This window comes from Equus przewalskii, chromosome 17 (assembly GCF_037783145.1).
Source record: "Equus przewalskii isolate Varuska chromosome 17, EquPr2, whole genome shotgun sequence".
In the NCBI taxonomy this organism is placed as follows: domain Eukaryota; kingdom Metazoa; phylum Chordata; class Mammalia; order Perissodactyla; family Equidae; genus Equus; species Equus przewalskii.
Genome location: NC_091847.1, coordinates 38280237 through 38297064, shown reverse-complemented (window position 1 = coordinate 38297064; position 16828 = coordinate 38280237). Strand labels below are relative to the sequence as shown.

General features: G+C 39.0%; 1 protein-coding gene across 9 annotated transcripts in view; it reads left to right on the top strand.

The window, feature by feature from the left end:
* ACVR1 (activin A receptor type 1) overlaps nt 1-16828 on the top strand; it is a 122615-nt gene that overhangs the window by 45858 nt on the left and 59929 nt on the right. For 2 of the 9 annotated variants that reach the window (XM_070579828.1, XM_070579829.1), the window contains exons 2-3: nt 2736-2926; nt 4082-4269. The exons of 2 other annotated variants lie outside the window; for them this stretch is intronic. The gene's annotated coding sequence lies outside the window, so the exon portion shown is untranslated. Of the gene's footprint in view, nt 1-2735; nt 2927-4081; nt 4387-16828 lie in introns of all 9 variants that reach the window. 5 more of the 9 variants (XM_070579827.1, XM_070579825.1, XM_070579830.1 and 2 more) reach the window with 3 other exon arrangements.

Genomic DNA, 16828 nt, shown 5'->3' with positions numbered 1-16828 from the left:
CATTTTCCAGCAGTTGAATATTTGTTATAGGCTATAATTCTTTGTAAATACTGTTAAGTTTATTTCTTACTTACTTACCAGATTTTTTTTTAGATATCCAAAATAATGAGTAAAGAATGTTTGGAAGTACTTGAAGAGTATCTATAATTTGGAGAATTCTGGAGAAATTCCTGGTAATTTTTATTTCTCATTCCCAAATCCCAAAGATTAATATCTGATGAGAATTTGGAAACACTCGGAGAAGAGGATTTGCTGTATCTCTGTGTTCCTGATTCGATCAGCATTTATCTTTTCAATTCTCAACTTTATGTAGCTCTTCCTGTTCTTTCTGCTCCATGGCGTCCCCTGAGTTTATCAGTTGTCTAGAGCATGTGACCTATTTTTGTTCCACTGGGAGATTGGGAATCCTGGGAACTGGCTGAAAGCCCCTTTCTCCAGAATTAACTAATAGATCATACCTGTGTTTCCCACATATTGAAGCATCTGGGATTATTCTTCAAGGATACTCGACATTTATATGTTTGGGTGTAGCAATATGATTTTAGAACCAGGACAAGAGGACCTTTGGAGTACCGTGCAGATGATTTGTGCTATTGTTGGGGATTGGTGTGCTTTATGCTTTTCTACCATGCTGCTTTAGCACTTCTGTTATTCTAAGGGATGGAAAGCAAGGAAGGGAACTAAGAATATTTACTATGAGCATTCACTTCAGTTCTTACAAACCATCAAGGTGCAATTTAACGTACTGACAATTAAGAACATAGATTTTGGAGTCAGCAAAATTTGAATTGATTTGCCACATTAAAAAAGTGTGACCTTGGACAATTTTACTTAACCTCTCCAATATTATTTTCTTATCCTTCAAATGGGATAAGAATACCTTTCTCTCAATTTTTGTGTTGTTAGGATTAAATCAGATAGTGTAAGGATGTGGTTAGCACAGTGCTGGAACTAAGGGTCACATAATGATAGCTGGCGTTTATTGGTAACTCTCAAAGGTAAGAAGTTTATACCATTTCATGGAAAAGGGAACAGAAACTCACAGGTTAAATGATTTGTGTAAGATCACATTTAGTAGATTGGAAAACTGGGTTTAGCTCTTTTCTAAGTCCATGTTCTTGCTGCCATATGCTGCTGCTTAACATAATTTCAGTTAACAATCATTCTATAGCAAGATACACCATGGTTTATTTGTTTTATGGGCCTGGGTGGATAGACAGGGAAAGTATGGGATGATGTCTTTTTTTAAAATTGAGGTGTAATTAACATATTACATTATATTAGTTTTAGGTATACAACACAATGATTTGATATTTGTGTACATTGCAAAATGTTCACCACGATAAGTCTAGCATTCGTCACATACAAAGGATGATGTCTTGAAAGGGCAAGGATTTGCAGTATTTGGAAGCTGTAATTTCTAGAAGCCAAGGAGATAGTTATAATAGAAAAGTTGCCCTGATTTTTTTTTTTTCTTGTTGCTTAGCTGCTTTGTTGATTGCCAAGAACTGGTTTGATTTTAAGTATCTTTTACGCTTGCCTGTTATTCAGGCCCCATCATATTACAATGACTTTGAAGAAATTATGCATGTTCTTTTCAATTGGATTAAAGAAAAATGTACTTCTCTGTTAAGTCTGCAATTGGAGTTAGAACATTTTGTTGGATTTCTCTTTTTCCCCTTCCTCACACTCACCCTCCACCACTTCACAGGAATGTGCCTCTAACCTTTATGGGTCAGATTTTCACGTGGCACGATTAGCTGCCAGTAATTAAACCTCCATAGCCAAGCAAATGAGTTGGCTAAGGTTTTGGAAAAAAACTCAGCTCAGCGAAAGTTTTGTGATGAATTGCTGGAGTTTGCTATATAGATATTTATTTCATAGCTCTGATTTTAATTGGTGCATATGTCTCTTTTTTTTTCTTTTGCTTTTATTGTTTTAATCACTCGAGGTTTTGAACACAACTACTTTCCACTACCTTTCAGAATCTGCCAAGCTTGCTTATTGGCATGAAGGGTATTTGTGGGGAAATGAATCCTGAGTAGAACATTTGAAGAATTAAGTATCCAGAATTTGCTCTCCACTTTAGCTCCCATTTTACTAGCCTGTTCTTCCTCGTAGTACATTGGTTTTGACTTCAATCCATGGGTTGTTTGAGAACGTGATGAATTTTAAAGCAAATATTAAATTATGTTTAATTTGAAGACTTGATCAGTAGCTATTAATATGTAATATTAGAAATATGATGTATTAAATATATAATACATAATATATGTATATTATATAACATAATATAATAATTGTAGTGTAATTACTGGACATGTTTGTCCAGTAACTCTTGAATACCACCTGTGTGCTAGGTACTGTGAAGAAAGGATATAGCAGAAGAATAATAGGTGATCCCTGCCTAGACTTAAATGGGTTTTGAGTCAAACCTAGTTCAAGGCAGAGGATTAAGTGCCAGATTGAGTCATACAGAATATAAATATCAGAGGAATTAGAATGGAAAGATATGGAAAATATAAGACTCATTAGAGAGGCCCAACAGAGGCAAGGGAACCTGAGCGTGGTCTTGAAGGAATTCCATGCCATGATGGTGATAGGGCTGGGAAGTTGGAAGGGAAATAGGAGCACCTTTGTAATTTAAAAAACAAAAAAAAATGTCACTCTCTGATTTTTAAAAAGATTCAGAAAAGTATGCACCAATGTTTCCTTATTTTCTTCCTTGTCTTAAGCTTCGCTCCAAAAAGTACGTCTAAGTTAAAGACATGGTTGGCCCTAGCAGGGCAGCCTAGCGCTGGCCCCTCCTGAAACGAGTTAGTCTTTGGCAGAGGGGAAAGCCGCTTCAGTGTGAATCCGCCAAAGTTCCCTGGCCCCAGGATCTCGGAAAATAGCAGGATTTCAACAGTTTGTCCTGAAACTCAAGGTTTGTGGATGCTGCTTAGCTGATGAGTTTGTTTTTAAGGATATCCACTCTAGAAATGGATTTTTTACTCTTTAACTTTGCTGAATGATTGCTGAAAATGTCAAATTTCTGGTTGACCTTTCTGAGGGAGGGGGTTATTTTTGTGTGTCTTGTTTTTCAGCGTGCCTTTTGCATGTCTAGATTTTCTTTTCAAATTGATTGTGAGCCTCAATTTAAACCAAGCGAGGAAAGGTTTGATATTATTTATAAGGCATTTCCCTTGAATTTCAAGGTTGATGTGATTTTCCTTCCAAATAATTAGGAATGCTGTATTTTGGGTTTGTTTTCTGCTTAGATTTATTTACGTGAACGTTTTCTTGGCAAAATGTTCCTTGAGGTTAAAAAAAAGGGGCTGTTTTCCAAAAGAGTAAATTTTTCAATGTTTTGTGTTACTGAACTATTTGAATGGGAAAGTTCGGTTCTAATAAAAATTTCCTCTTCCTTTGGCAAATGTTGATGTTTTTAAGGAAAAAGGAACTTGGGTGGCTTTTGTTTTTCGTGTCAGTTATCTAAAGCCCCCTTCCCTTCTGCTGCGTACTCCTTCCCCACCATTGTTTCATGAGCCTTTGAACTAGATCTATCTGCCACTGAGAATTGTGGTTGAAAATGGACCAAAACCAGATTATTTCTGGGTGGATACACAAGAAATTGGTTGCTCTTGTACATGGGGTGTCTCTAGAAGCAGTGGGGGTCTGGAGAGAGACTTTCGTTCTATGCTTATGTAGTGCTTGAACTTTTTTTTTTAACCAGGTACATGTAATAATTAATATATGCAAAGCCATTGTTTTGTTTGTTTGTGTGTGTGTTTTTATATGGACTAGAGTACATGGTATATGGGTTTTCAAGGCACTTGATTTTAAAATTTACCAACTGCAGATCTTACTCTGTTTTGTATCACTTAGAAAAATATTTAAAGAACAGTATGGATCTGTGACCTCAACATACTACATTTCACTATTTTTCAATAGTGAAATACTTGCCTCACTTATAAATCGGCCTTAGTTTTGTGGTCCCAATTGAAAGGCTTGTCAAGTGTACACTTCCTTTAGCCAGCACATTCACAACTGCAGAATTTTCTTCTGCTTAGCTGGTTTTCTTTCTTCTCCCCTTCTGCAGCCCTGATCCGCTTGTGAGCATCACGTTGCCAGATCCAGAGCTACTGGAGAACTTCTCATTATTCCAGGAGACTCCAGGGGCCCCTCTCCCATTCCCCAAGTCTCCGGGTGAAGGAGGGAGCGAAGCTCTGAACAAGAGCACACTGCTTGAAGGACTTCAGGAAGCTATGACCGGGAGCCAGCTCTAAGGTAGCCTAGTCTGCTCTTCCCCAGGAGCTCTCAGAGCAGCGTTGCCAGCGACGGCAGTAGAGCCATTTCAACAAATCACCTCTTTTAATGTTCTTTGGCAGAGATCAAATCTACACGGTAAATTCTTAGCCACAATAATCATTTTATTGGTTTATATGAATCCAATCTAAGAAAGTTAGGACCCAGCCTAATAGTTCTTAGTTCTTGCGTTGCCTTGAAGGTAGACTTTTTTTGGTGGAGCTGCTCAGTTATTCTTTAACTTTGGCCAAGTTGTTCAAATATTACCAACATTTCCCTATATATAAAATGCCTCTGCCATTCTTTTCACCTTATAGGCCACTACTATTTTTCTATTATTAAATAGACTACGTTTTAGAGCATTTTTAGGTTCACAGCAAAATTGAGCAGAAAGTACAGAGAGTTCTCACATAACCCTGTCCTATATATGCACAACCTCTCACACTATCCATATCCCCTTCCAGGGTGGTACATTTATGACAGTAGTTAAACCTCTGTTGACACATCGTTCTCACCCAAAGTCCATAGTTTACATTAGGATTTGCTCTTGGTATTGTACCTTCTCTGGGTTTGGACAAATGTATAATGACATGTATCCACCATTATAGCATCATTCAGAGTAGTTTCACTGCCCTAAAAAGTTCTCTGCACTTCTCCTATTCATCCTTCCCTATTCCACTCCCTGGCAGCTGCTGATCTTCTTCCTGTCTCCATACTTTTACCTTTTCCAGAACTACATTTTTATACTGTGCTTCCTATGGAGTACTTTGAAATCTGTGTAAAGAAGTCTTGCTATCATAATGAAATGCTGTTAATGTTGTGTTAAGCAGTGGGGGTAGTACAAATATCTATAAGATGCTTCTGTGAGAGGAGACCTGACGGGCTGAATGTTAGTGGGTGTGTCTGGTTTGAACTTGTACATAGAGACAGAAGCTAGTGACTTAGGATTAAGGGTTGCCAGGATTGGTCTATTCAGCCTCCTTAGGGCCAACACGTTTCTGGAAGGTCTCTAGTAGCTGTCAGGTGCTTTCTTTTTAAGGAAAGTCTAATTTATTATTTTAAAACGCTTTAGTCTTTTTATAAAAGTTCATTTTTGGTTATTTAATTTCAAATAGTACAAAACAGTGTAAAGTACGGACATATTTAAAGATAAATTTCCTCCCTTCTCTCTTTCACCCATAGCTAATAATTTGGAACACACACTTTTTCATGTACAAATCTTTTTCTGTACCAACAAAATATGCATATTAATTATGTTTAAAAATCGATAGAACATGACTCCACACTTTGTTTTGCAACTTGGTTTTTCCTTCCACTTGAGATGTTGTGGGCATTTTCCCTTTTAAGCAGAATTTTTCCTTTTCAGCAGAATCTCAGCCTGTGAAATGACTGCCTGGTGTTCCTTATATGGCTGTAACATAATAATAACCAGTCCTCAAGTGAGGGGTTAGCCTATAATTTAAAGGGGGATGTGGGGGGAGACCTTTCCCATTAGGGAAAAACAAAAGCCATGACTGTTGACATTGGACTTCTGTCATTAAGGATGTGCGTTTTTATTTTCCAAGGCAGATGATGCACAGCTTTGGGCTGTTGCCGAGGTGTCAGTTATGTCACATTTTCATCTTCTGGATGCCTGGAAGCGACTTCTTTGGCACTAGGCTGTGTTAATATATTAGCAGAGTTGTTAGTTCTGGCTACCATCCTTGGAGCATTTTGAGATATTTTCATGCCCGTTTAAGGTGGCATGAGGTAGAATTAGTTTTAAGAGGCAGTAATGAATAAAAGGGACGGAATCAAGAGACTGGCTTTATTTTGCATATATGTTTATTCGAGGGAAGAGGAGGAGATGATGGTGTTAGTTAATTGCTGACCCTGTTTTTCTTAATTATGAAACAAGGTTAAAATTATTAAGTTCAGTAGTTTCCTAGTGTGATTGACAGTGAGACTCAGCAGTGAAGTTTTCAGATATCTGGGGTTGGGGATGGATATTTGTATTATTCTTATTTTATAAAATATTTACTTTTGGGAAGGTAATATAATCAATGTTTGTACGATTAAAAAGGTACAAAAGAGTGAAAAATAAGTCTCCCTCCTCCCTCTGTCTCCCTAGTGCCCAGTTACCCTTCCTAGAGGCAACCATTGTTACCGATTTCTTGGGCATTCTTTCAGATTTCAGGGCATATATAATATACCAACACATAATACACTATTTTGTACCTTTTTTCATTGAAATAATGTTTCCTGGAAGTTTTTCCATATTGCTACTACATTCTTTTTTAATGGATGCCTAGCATTCCCCTGTAGAGATGTGCTGTAATTTGTTTAACCAATACTATGTTGATGGCCGTATAGATCATTTTCAGTTTTATTATCATGAACAATGCTAAAGGGAATAACCTGGTATGTCTATAATTTTAAACATGTTCATGAGCGTGTCTGTAGGATCCATTTCTAGTAGTGGAATTGCTAGGTCAAGGGGTAGTACGTACATTTTAATTTTGGTAGAAATTTATTGCCAAGTTGCTCTGTTCATAGAGCTTGCAAAGTTTTAGAGTTCACCAGCAATGGATGAGAACATTGCTTCCTCATAGCCTTGCCAATCACAGTATGATTGTCAAACTGATAGGTTTTTTCCTTTGCCAAATTGATAGGTGAAAAATGACAGTTTAGTGGAGCTTTAATTTGCATTTTTTCTTATTTTGATTGACATTGAGCATCTTTTCATAAGTTTAAAGGCCATTTGTATTTACTGTACTGTTCCCTCTATGTCGGTGTCCTTTGTCTATTTTCCTATTGGGTTATTTATCGTTTTATTATCAGTTCATGGGAGCGCCTATGAATTAACAAAATTAGCCCTCCCTTTTCTCTTTGTGATATGTGATATTTATATATGGTCATTTGTGTAAAAATTATTATTTTGCTGTGCAGATTATTTAAAATTTTCTATACTTAAATTTACCAATTTATTTGTTCAACATATATTTATTGAATGCCTCTACGTCTTAGGCACTTGTTCTAGGCAGCAGGTTATACAGTAGTGGAGAAAACAGCTTCCAGTTCTTGCTCCATGGAGCTTACTCTAGTAGAAGAGACAGTCAATAAAAGATGTTCAAAGTGGGTTCTAGAGATAAATATATAAACAAACATTTTGTGGCTTCAGGATTTTGTATTACAGTTAAAAGACCTTTTCCATTCCTAGAGTTAAAAACCTATCTCTTGGTTCCCTGTACTGTCATGTGGTTCTCTTTTTAGATTTAAATCTATGATCCATCTGGAATGTTAGGTATGAATCCAACTTAGTTCTTCTCTAGGGGCTCTATTAATTAGGGTAGGGCTGAGTTGCTGTAACCAAGGGACTGAAATGGGGCTGTAGTTCAAAGAACGTAGAAGTTGGTTTTTCCCTCACTTAACAGTCCCAATGTAAGCAGGACAGCCCATCTCCACTGCTCAGTGAGACTCAGCTTCCTCTGTCCTCTTGCTCTAGCAATTGTCACTGCAGTTATCTGCGTAGTCATAGCTGAGTTGCTACCATATCTGGGTTCCCTCAATGTGAAGGACAAAGGAGAGAGTCCAGGGCAAGTGATCAGAAGTTACATACGTCCTTTCTACTTCCATTGGTGGGAACTCAGTCATGTGAGCTGCAAGGGAGGGTGGGGAATGCAGCCACTGCTGGTCAGCATGTACCCAAGAAGAAGTGAGGAAGGAATTGTCGTGGAAAATCAGCAGTCTCTGTCACATTGGCTAGTCATTTGAGTTTTACTGAATAGTCCCCAACTTTTCTCCTTTGATTTCGTTTGTGTTGTAAATTCACATATACATTTTTGTCTATTTCTGGGCTCTCCATTTAGTTTCATTGATCTCCCTGCTGATGTGTGTACCAGGATCACACTCTTTTTTAACTTTTAGAGCTTAATATGTTGTTTTCTTTTTGGTAGGGGTAGTTCCGTTTTACAGAATTTTAATATTTAAAAGTTGCCTTTCATAGAATTTTAAAGTTCCATTTTACAGAATTTCTTGTTTTTGTTTATGTGATTTTTTTAAAAAAATATATTTATAAAATATATTTAAAAAAATATATGAACTTTAAAATAATCATATAAATCATATGAAGTTTAAAATCACCATTCCCTCTCCCCTGAGAAGAAAACCTGTTAATCTTGTTACCCGGATTGTGTTACATGTATAGATAAACTTTGTGAGGGAGGGTTCACGTCTTTAGGATGTTAATTTTTCGTATTTGGTGATATTGTTGCATGGTGTTTGGGAAACGTTGATCTGGACTCTGCAATCTTTCTGTATCCTTGACACATGAAACTTAAATAATTGAAGTAAGAGAGAGGAAGAACCAACTTAGCATAATATGTTGTGTTAATTTTGTTTTTTAAAGATTGGCATCTGAGCTTACAAGTGTTGACAGTCTTCTTTTTTTTTTTCCTTCTTCTTCTCCCCAAAGCCATCCAGTGCATAGTCGTATACTCCAGTTGTAGGTCCTTCTGGTTGTGCTGTGTGGGACGCTGCCTCAGCATGGCTTGATGAGCGGTGCTAGGTCCATGGCCAGGATCTGAACTGGTGAAACCCTGGGCCACCAAAGTGGAGCGCACGCACTTAAATCACTCGGCCACGGGGCTGGCCCCTGTTGTGTTCATTTTAATACTTGATTTCTGATTATGACTAGGTAACTGATGTCTATTTCTCTATTAGCAATTAATAACCTTGAAACTTGAAAAAATAGTTTTCCTGTTTGAAGGTAAAAAATAGTTGATATTTCCGAAGTTTATTGCATAAATTTATTCGTAACATAAACTTGGGCAAATTTTTGCATGTGTACATGATACGCAATGCTGCTACTTCCTCGGTGTGTGTGCACGTGTCAGTCTGCACCTTTTTTTAACAACACACATTCGGCTTTTCTTTCCTCCTTGTTACCTTTTGGTGTAAAAACACAGATACAGATGTCCACACAAAGCATACATAGCTTAGTTAATTATTATAAGGTGAATATTTTCTGTGACCCCCACACAGGTCTAGAGACAGAATATTAGTGGCCTCCCTAGAGCCCTAGCACATCCCATGTCCGTCATAGCCCCCTCTTCCTCCAGAAGTAACCATTTTCCTAACTTCTCTAGTAATTGCTTCATTTTCTTTTTTATGGTTTTATCACCCGCGTGTGCGTATCTAGCCACTGTAGTTTAGTCTAGTACATCTAGTACATTTGTCTATTTTTTTTTTAAGGAAGATTAGCCCTGAGCTAACATCTGCCAATTCTTCTCTTTTTGCTGAGGAAGACTGGCCCTGAGCTAACATCCATGTGCGTCTTCCTCTACTTTATATGTGGGACGCCTGCCACAGCATGGCTTGCCAAGTGGTGCCATGTCCACACCCGGGATCCGAGCCGGCGAGCCCCGGGCTGCCGAAGTGGAATGTGTGCACTTAACCACTGTGCCAACGGGCTGGCCCCTTTTTGTGTCTTTTAAGTCTCTAAAACCTTAGATTCCTCCTCCAGCCCTTTTTTTTCCTTGCAGTTTATCTGTTGAAGAACCCAGCCATTTGACCTCTACTTTCCCTCTGGCTGGATTTGGTGATTACAACCTCTTGATTCACTTCAACTTGTTCTTTTTCTTTTAGTGGGAAATACTGTTTTAACACCACAACCTGGGCACCAGGAATGTTCACTGCCGCTGGGCAGGTCATTGTTTCTAGGCCTTTTTGTGGACAGAGGATAAATATATATATAAAATATGTTATGAGTGCATACTGATACTTCCAATGCAAATTCAGTTTCTGAAGTTCTTGCCTAACCTCTTCTGCATTACATCTGTGTCTCCTTCATCCCACGGAGAGAGTTCTGGTTCTCCAGAGTCGCAGGGGAGGGTAGGATTTGAATTTGCAGTGGCTACTCACTTGCTTTCTTCTACGTTAGACACACAGTATTCTCAATACTACCACAATCCGAACACGGCACGACTAGTTATGATAGCTGAAAAGCGATAAAAACAATTTCTTTTTGGTATGCCACTCCCGTTCTCACCACAGTTTTCTTGGGGGGCAGTTGGGGGATGTTTATAGCTGTCGAAAATTGGGCAAATTTAAACACTGATTAGCTTTTACATGATATTTGGAGGAGGAATACTTTTAATTTTGTTAGGTGAGATATTGGTTTTATAGTTGTGTTTATAAAAAGTCCTAATCTATTAGAGAGAATTTGTGGGTGAAAGGATGTGATATCTGAGATTCTCATTAAAATACCTCAGGAAGAAAATGGGCAAAATAGAGGAGATGATTGCTTATTTTTGAAACTAGGTGGTAAGGTGTTGTTCATTTTTGAAACTGTGAGGTCAAAAATAGAGTTTATTATACTTTTCTCTCTATTTCTATGGAACTTGAAATATCTGTAATAAATACATTTTTTAAATTAATTTTTTTGTGTGTGTATGAGGAAGACTGGCCCTGAGCTAACATCTGTTGCCAGTCGTCCTCTTTTATGCTTGAGGAAGATTGTCACTGAGCTAACATCTGTGGCAATCTTCCTCTGTTTTTTTGTATGTGGGATGCCACCACAGCGTGGCTTGGTGAGTGGTGTGTAGGTTCATGCCTGGGATCTGAACCTGCAAACCGCTGAAGTGGAGTATGCACACTTAACCACTATACCACCAGGCTGGCTCCTTTAAATTAATTTTATAAATAGTGAGGAGACAAGGACACATAGGAGGGGAGGAAGAAATAGACGGTGGGGGGGAGGGGGGCGGAAATGAGTAACAAATGGGCGATTCCATTCTTATCCTTGGGGTTTGGTGTCGCCTCAGTGACCCTGAAGCTAAGAAACTGGGTAACATCTTGAGTGAGAAGAAGAGAAAGCTGAGATATGGCACCTTGAGGAAAACCAAGATTTAAGGGATGAGTAGCAGAAGAGGAAATCCCCATCCAAAGAAACTTCGAAGAAGGAAACCATAAAAGTAGAGACACCTGAGAGAGTGGAGCCTCCAAATCCCAGCCAGGGAAGAACCCAGGGGAAGAAGGGGGTCATTAGCTCCGCCATGCTATGGAATGGATGATTGAGTCCACTCTCAGCATCACTTGAATTGCTTGGGGGCTGGGGGATTCCTAGGCCTCATCTCAGATCAATCAAGTCAAAATCTCCGGAGGTGAGGCTTGGGAATCTGAGTTTTGAGGAAGCTCCCCTGCAAATCTGAAGGATAAGGTAAGGCCTACAAAGAGTTAGAATCTTAGCATTTCAATGAAACACTGGATGGAGGAGAGGGAGACTTGTGCAGATTGCTTTTTCTAGAAAGTTTTCTGTGAAAGGATGAAGAGGGTAGGTATGTGAGGACTTGGACCTGAAGGAGGTGGTTGAAGTTGAAGTAGTTGTTGCTGAAGAAGGTAGTTGAAGTAGTTGTTGCTTACGATAATGTAAGAGAGGCTTGCCTTTAAATGAGGAGAACAGGAATGGTTCCCCATGACTGAGTAGTCAAGCTAAGCATGAGCTTAGGCTCCCTACCACCAGAGAGATTATTTTTCCGGGAAGAACTTGATTTTTGATGGTTCAGGGGTAGCTTGGAAACGGTCATCATGGATTAGGTGTTCTTTTTATTTATTGTTCTTTTGGGTTACATATTAAAAGAGGAATGGCACCAGAGTCTTTTCAGTTCCTCTGCATCTCAGATTCTGACTGGGCTAATGGGCCATCCCCGAGGAAGAGGAAGGAATGGGGTGTGCAGGGCTGACATAGGCACTTTCCTCTTGTTCACTGCTCCCCTCCCCGTCTTCACATTCTCTTCCTCTGTTTCTCTGTTTCCTTCTCTCCTGTCAAAGTAGCGCTGTCATGTGTAGAACCTCCAAAAGGGGTTGTCTGGTATGGGGTGGTGTTTTCAGTTATTTGCTTTGGGACCAACGACTGGAGGGATTCCCACATTTTCATGATTTCGTAATCACTGTCTTCGAAGGTTCTGGAGAGAGGACTGAGGTGAGAATCCTGTTCCTCTTGTTTTCATCTGCCTCAAGGTCTTTGTTTTGTTTTGTTTTTAATAACGGATTGGATTCATCCTTTCTACCCTGTAGGCTTTCTACCTCTGTGTACTTGGGAGCATCATTTATTTCCTAAATTGTTTCATTCTCCTCACTTAGTAGAGCGCATTTATTTTTACTTTTAACTTGCCATTAATTTCTTTTTTAGGTCAGTGAGTGTTTTGGGTTGGGTGGCTGGATTTTGGTGACATCAGTTTTCTGATCTCGTTCTCCCTGGTATGCAGAACCTCTTCCTGCCTCATCTGCCCTCTCTGTGTTTTCTGTTGTGGTTACTTCCGTGCTAACCCGTTCAACTTGGGCACTGACCCTGTGTACACAGCTCATTTTCTTTCTCATGATCGTATTTATACTTTTGATGGATATATTTAAATGAACAGCTGTGCATTTGTTGAGTCATACCACAATTATCTGATTCTGCTTTAGCTGCTCGACTGGCAAAAGCGTATTTCAAGCTAAGTTGTGAGAGAATTCCATTAATCACATTCTAGTTGGGGGAGGGGAGAGGAGAAAGACCACCAAGAAAAGTCTTTTTAAACATTAATGTTGATTTAGTTATTCCATTGTTTTAGAGTAGATGGATTTGCTTGCTATTTAAGGTGTCACCTGGAGAAATTTTATAAAGGCGTAAATAACTGTAAAGGTTTAATGATAGCCTTGTAGGCAAAATCCCCCTGAATCATTGATGTGCAGATAAAGTTAGCTGGTGGTGCTCAAGTGTTTAAATAGATAAGCGGTCTTTAAAAGAATTCCTTTCTGTAAAGACCAGTGTTCTTGACTCAACCTTCCTTGAATTCATTGGCTAAGTGTTTTGTTTTAAGCCTTCTGAACAGATAACATATGGATACAGAGGATGTTACAACTTTCTTTTTCTTCAAATGTATTAATTGCTAATTGCAACCTCTGATTGAGTCTTTGGCTTCCATCAGCCAGATCTATTTTTCTCTTGACACTTCCTCAGGGTTCTTTCTAAAGGTTATTAATAGGCATGGAAGCATGGCTTTCCAAATAGCGTCAATAGCTGTTAGGAGACTGAGGGTGCGGGGAGATGATATGTCAATTTCTGACTTGTAGGAGATGTATTTTCAAGCTACAGAAGCTGTCTCAGAGGTCACTGGGGATGGCTCTGGGCGGATCAGCTGGTGTCTGCAACTAGAGATCCAAGCAGTCCTTTCCAAATGGGATATTGTCCACCAGGGAGTTGTCTGGTATACCCAGTCTGCCAGCCGTCTTTCTGTTTGGCTGCTTCTCTTGGATGGCACCCTTGAAAACTGAAATCCAAGTTACAAATGATATCTTTGAATTGATCTCAAATACCTGGTTGCTACTATATTAAATTGAGGACATGGAGCCCCCTCCTCCCCTAGTCATTTCCTTACCAGGCTGTATAAAATTCCTTAAACCTCATCTTCCTCTCCCTACCAAAACCAAAGTGTAGCATAGACTAAGAAGTTAAAATTAATGTGTTTGAATTTATATCTAGTGCCTCGTATGTGCCAGGCGTGGGGTTGTAGCCACGAGTTGGGCAGAATTCTTACTCTCATGCTGCTTATATTTTGGTGTGTGGAGGAAGGAAGGGTGGGAGAGGGGGAAACATAATAAAAATCAACAAACTGGTCATAAATGACAAATTTCACACAGTGTTAAGTGCCGTGAAGAAGATGAGGGTGGGAAGGCTGAGGCAGGAATGGGCTTGAGTGTGGGGCTGGAGTGTAGATGAGAGGAAAGCTCTTGTCAGGCTGGTGTACAAAAGGTGGTTTTTCTCTCCTCCACAGAAGTATGCTCTAGTGTCTCCCATTTCAAAAAAAAAAAGAGAGAAATATACCTCTGTTGACGTCCCTTTCATTTTATTCACTGCTCCCTTCACATTATTATAGGTTAAACATATTAGCCTTAGAATTGGGACAGTTGTGTCAGATGGTAGGTGCCTGCAACACCATTTGTCTGGTAATGGCAGCGATAGAAAGGTCTGTTGTTAGGTTAGAGGGGACACTTCAGGCATAGAAATGAGACAGAGGGCTGAGACAGCATTCTCTGAGGACTTCGGGAGGAAGTGAGATTTTAAATGGACTCCACAGTTTTGCATCTAAGAATTTTGTTGGGGAGGAATAACGGGGTCCTTCCTACCAGTAGGTAAAAAATATTGTTCCTGTCATAGTTTGTAAACTGGAGGGAGAGGAGTGAGCCCTGAGCTGCCTAGGAGACTGTAACAAAACAGCTGGGAGATGATGGGGTCCTATCAGTTGAAACAAAGCAGGAGAGCCATGGCTATTTGATACAGAGGGAGTGAAGTGGAAAATGAGAGACAGTTTCCATGTATTCAAGTGTGTCGAAATAAAACCTAGCCTTGAGATACCAGGAAGGAAGTGGGTGATCAAAACACTGGCATCTCAGAAGCTTAGCGTCATTATTATCTGTATCTCTGGTGGGGGTGTAGCAAAGTCAATTTCATTGTGTATACAATTAAAGTGAATTTACTGGGGATTCTTTGGTTCTTACTTGGTAGCCTAACTTAAACCTTTCACTTATTTTCATTCAGTTAAGCCATTTCTTTTCCTCCCTCTTTTTCCAGATTATATTGTTCTTTCCCCTCCTTTCTAAACCATATCTTGGGTCCATCTGTCACAGCTGGAATGTTTGTAGGGTAACTCTTTCAGTCAAAACCCTTTCTTTTCTGAAATAATCTGTAATTATTTCCTCTAACTACAGGATGAACTGATCCAGGGGCTGGGTTTCAGTTCTGTAGAACTTGTCCAAGAAGCTATTTGTGTTCATCTATCTCGAAAGATCAAATTACATGCTAATATTCTGAAAGTAACACCCCACCAGAAACCCTCCAGCAGTGGTGAAGTCTATATAAAACCAAGCCCTGGCAACTTGCACATTGCCAGTTCAGACAGAGTGTGGTGTTAAAAATATTTCACAGGTCATTTGTGAACTGGAGAAAAGACCCTGACTTAACTTACTTAACATATGGTTCGGTGGCTTCAGTTTATCCTTTCTTTACACTGTAACTGACAGCTCATGTCTCTTTTCACCCCTCCTAAAGGCCGAGGTAGTTTGGGACAAGCTGCCCTTGGGTTATCTCTCTGCCTGTTGAGCATAGAAGAGACATAACTGTTTTCGCGTAATGGCTGATTTTAGTTCCACTTGGAGGTAGTTGTAAGTATACCTTCCCTCAAAGTTTTATGTCTAGAAGTTGTCTTACTGGGTCCAACTTTGTCCCAAAAGGTGCCTGACTTACCCTGATTTCAGTTTTTGAGATGTGAGTTACAAGAGAACTGAGAGATTGAAATCACTTTCTGTACTATCAAAACAGCTCATTTTTTCCTTTCACGTCAAGATCTTTTATCCGGGGCAGGGGGAGAAAATCTGAGGTTACGGAGTGTATGAAATTAATTTTGAGGTTAAAGAAATGGAAAAAGGGCACGATTGAAAGGTGGCCTAAATAACCAAGAGTAAAGATTGTTTTCTAAGGGAAAAATCAACATGGTTAAAACGCAGTATGTGTTGAGGCTTGGATAAAATGTTAAGGATGACAAAAGTGGACAAAAGCGGTTAAACTCTGGCTAACTAGTTTAGTGAAGGTTGGGAGAGTGGTGGCTGATTAAGACCTGAACTCTGGTCAGATCGTCTTGGGTTTGACCTTGCATCCTTGAGCAAGTTGCTTCTACCCACCCATTTTCTTATCTGTAAAATGGGATTAATATGAGTATTTATTTTAAAGTGTTTTGGGGAGAAATTGAATGAAATAGTACATACGATCCCTAAGCACTGTGCCTGGCTCGTTAGTAAGTGCCTCTGCATTAGGGTGATAATGATGTAATATTGACAGATAATTAAGAGAAAGCAGAATTACTCTAGTTCTTTTTCTGCTTTGCCTTTACCTTTTATATTAAAAAGAATGATTTTTTTTTCTTTATTGAAGGTGTAGCATAGATTGTATGAAGAGATAAAAGAAAAAACTGTCATGGAATAGTAGTGACAACCCTCACCAATGGTGAGTGAGTGACTTCACGTGGATGGTGTCATTCAAAATAGGGATGGGTGAATGTACAACCTGTCTTTCAAGATTCTTTCTGACTTGGAGATTGTTAGAAGTTGAGTTGAGAAGAGTATCAAGAAAATCCCTATTGAATGAGTAGGTACTCAGTAAATTATGTGTTGAACAAATGGACAAACCAAATGAGTTTGTGTCATAGGCCAGACAAATGAACATTTTTGTAGACTTTTCTGATGGGAAAGAATCTTGGAGTTCATCTTATAACTTTCCCTTCATCCTCAATATTACGGATAACAAATTGTATGCTGTTCATAAATCTAGGTTTTAGAAATATCTTTTATTCCTCTGGCAGATTATCAACCAGATTGCTTAATATGAGTTCTAAAAGTTGAATATGGAAGTGTATTATTCTCTAGATTATTCTGTGACCAATATCAAAATGCTTCATGATTTTTTTTGTACTGTACTGCAGTATATCTGTGGCTTTATCCAGCTGTAAAATTGTGATGAGCAGAAGTG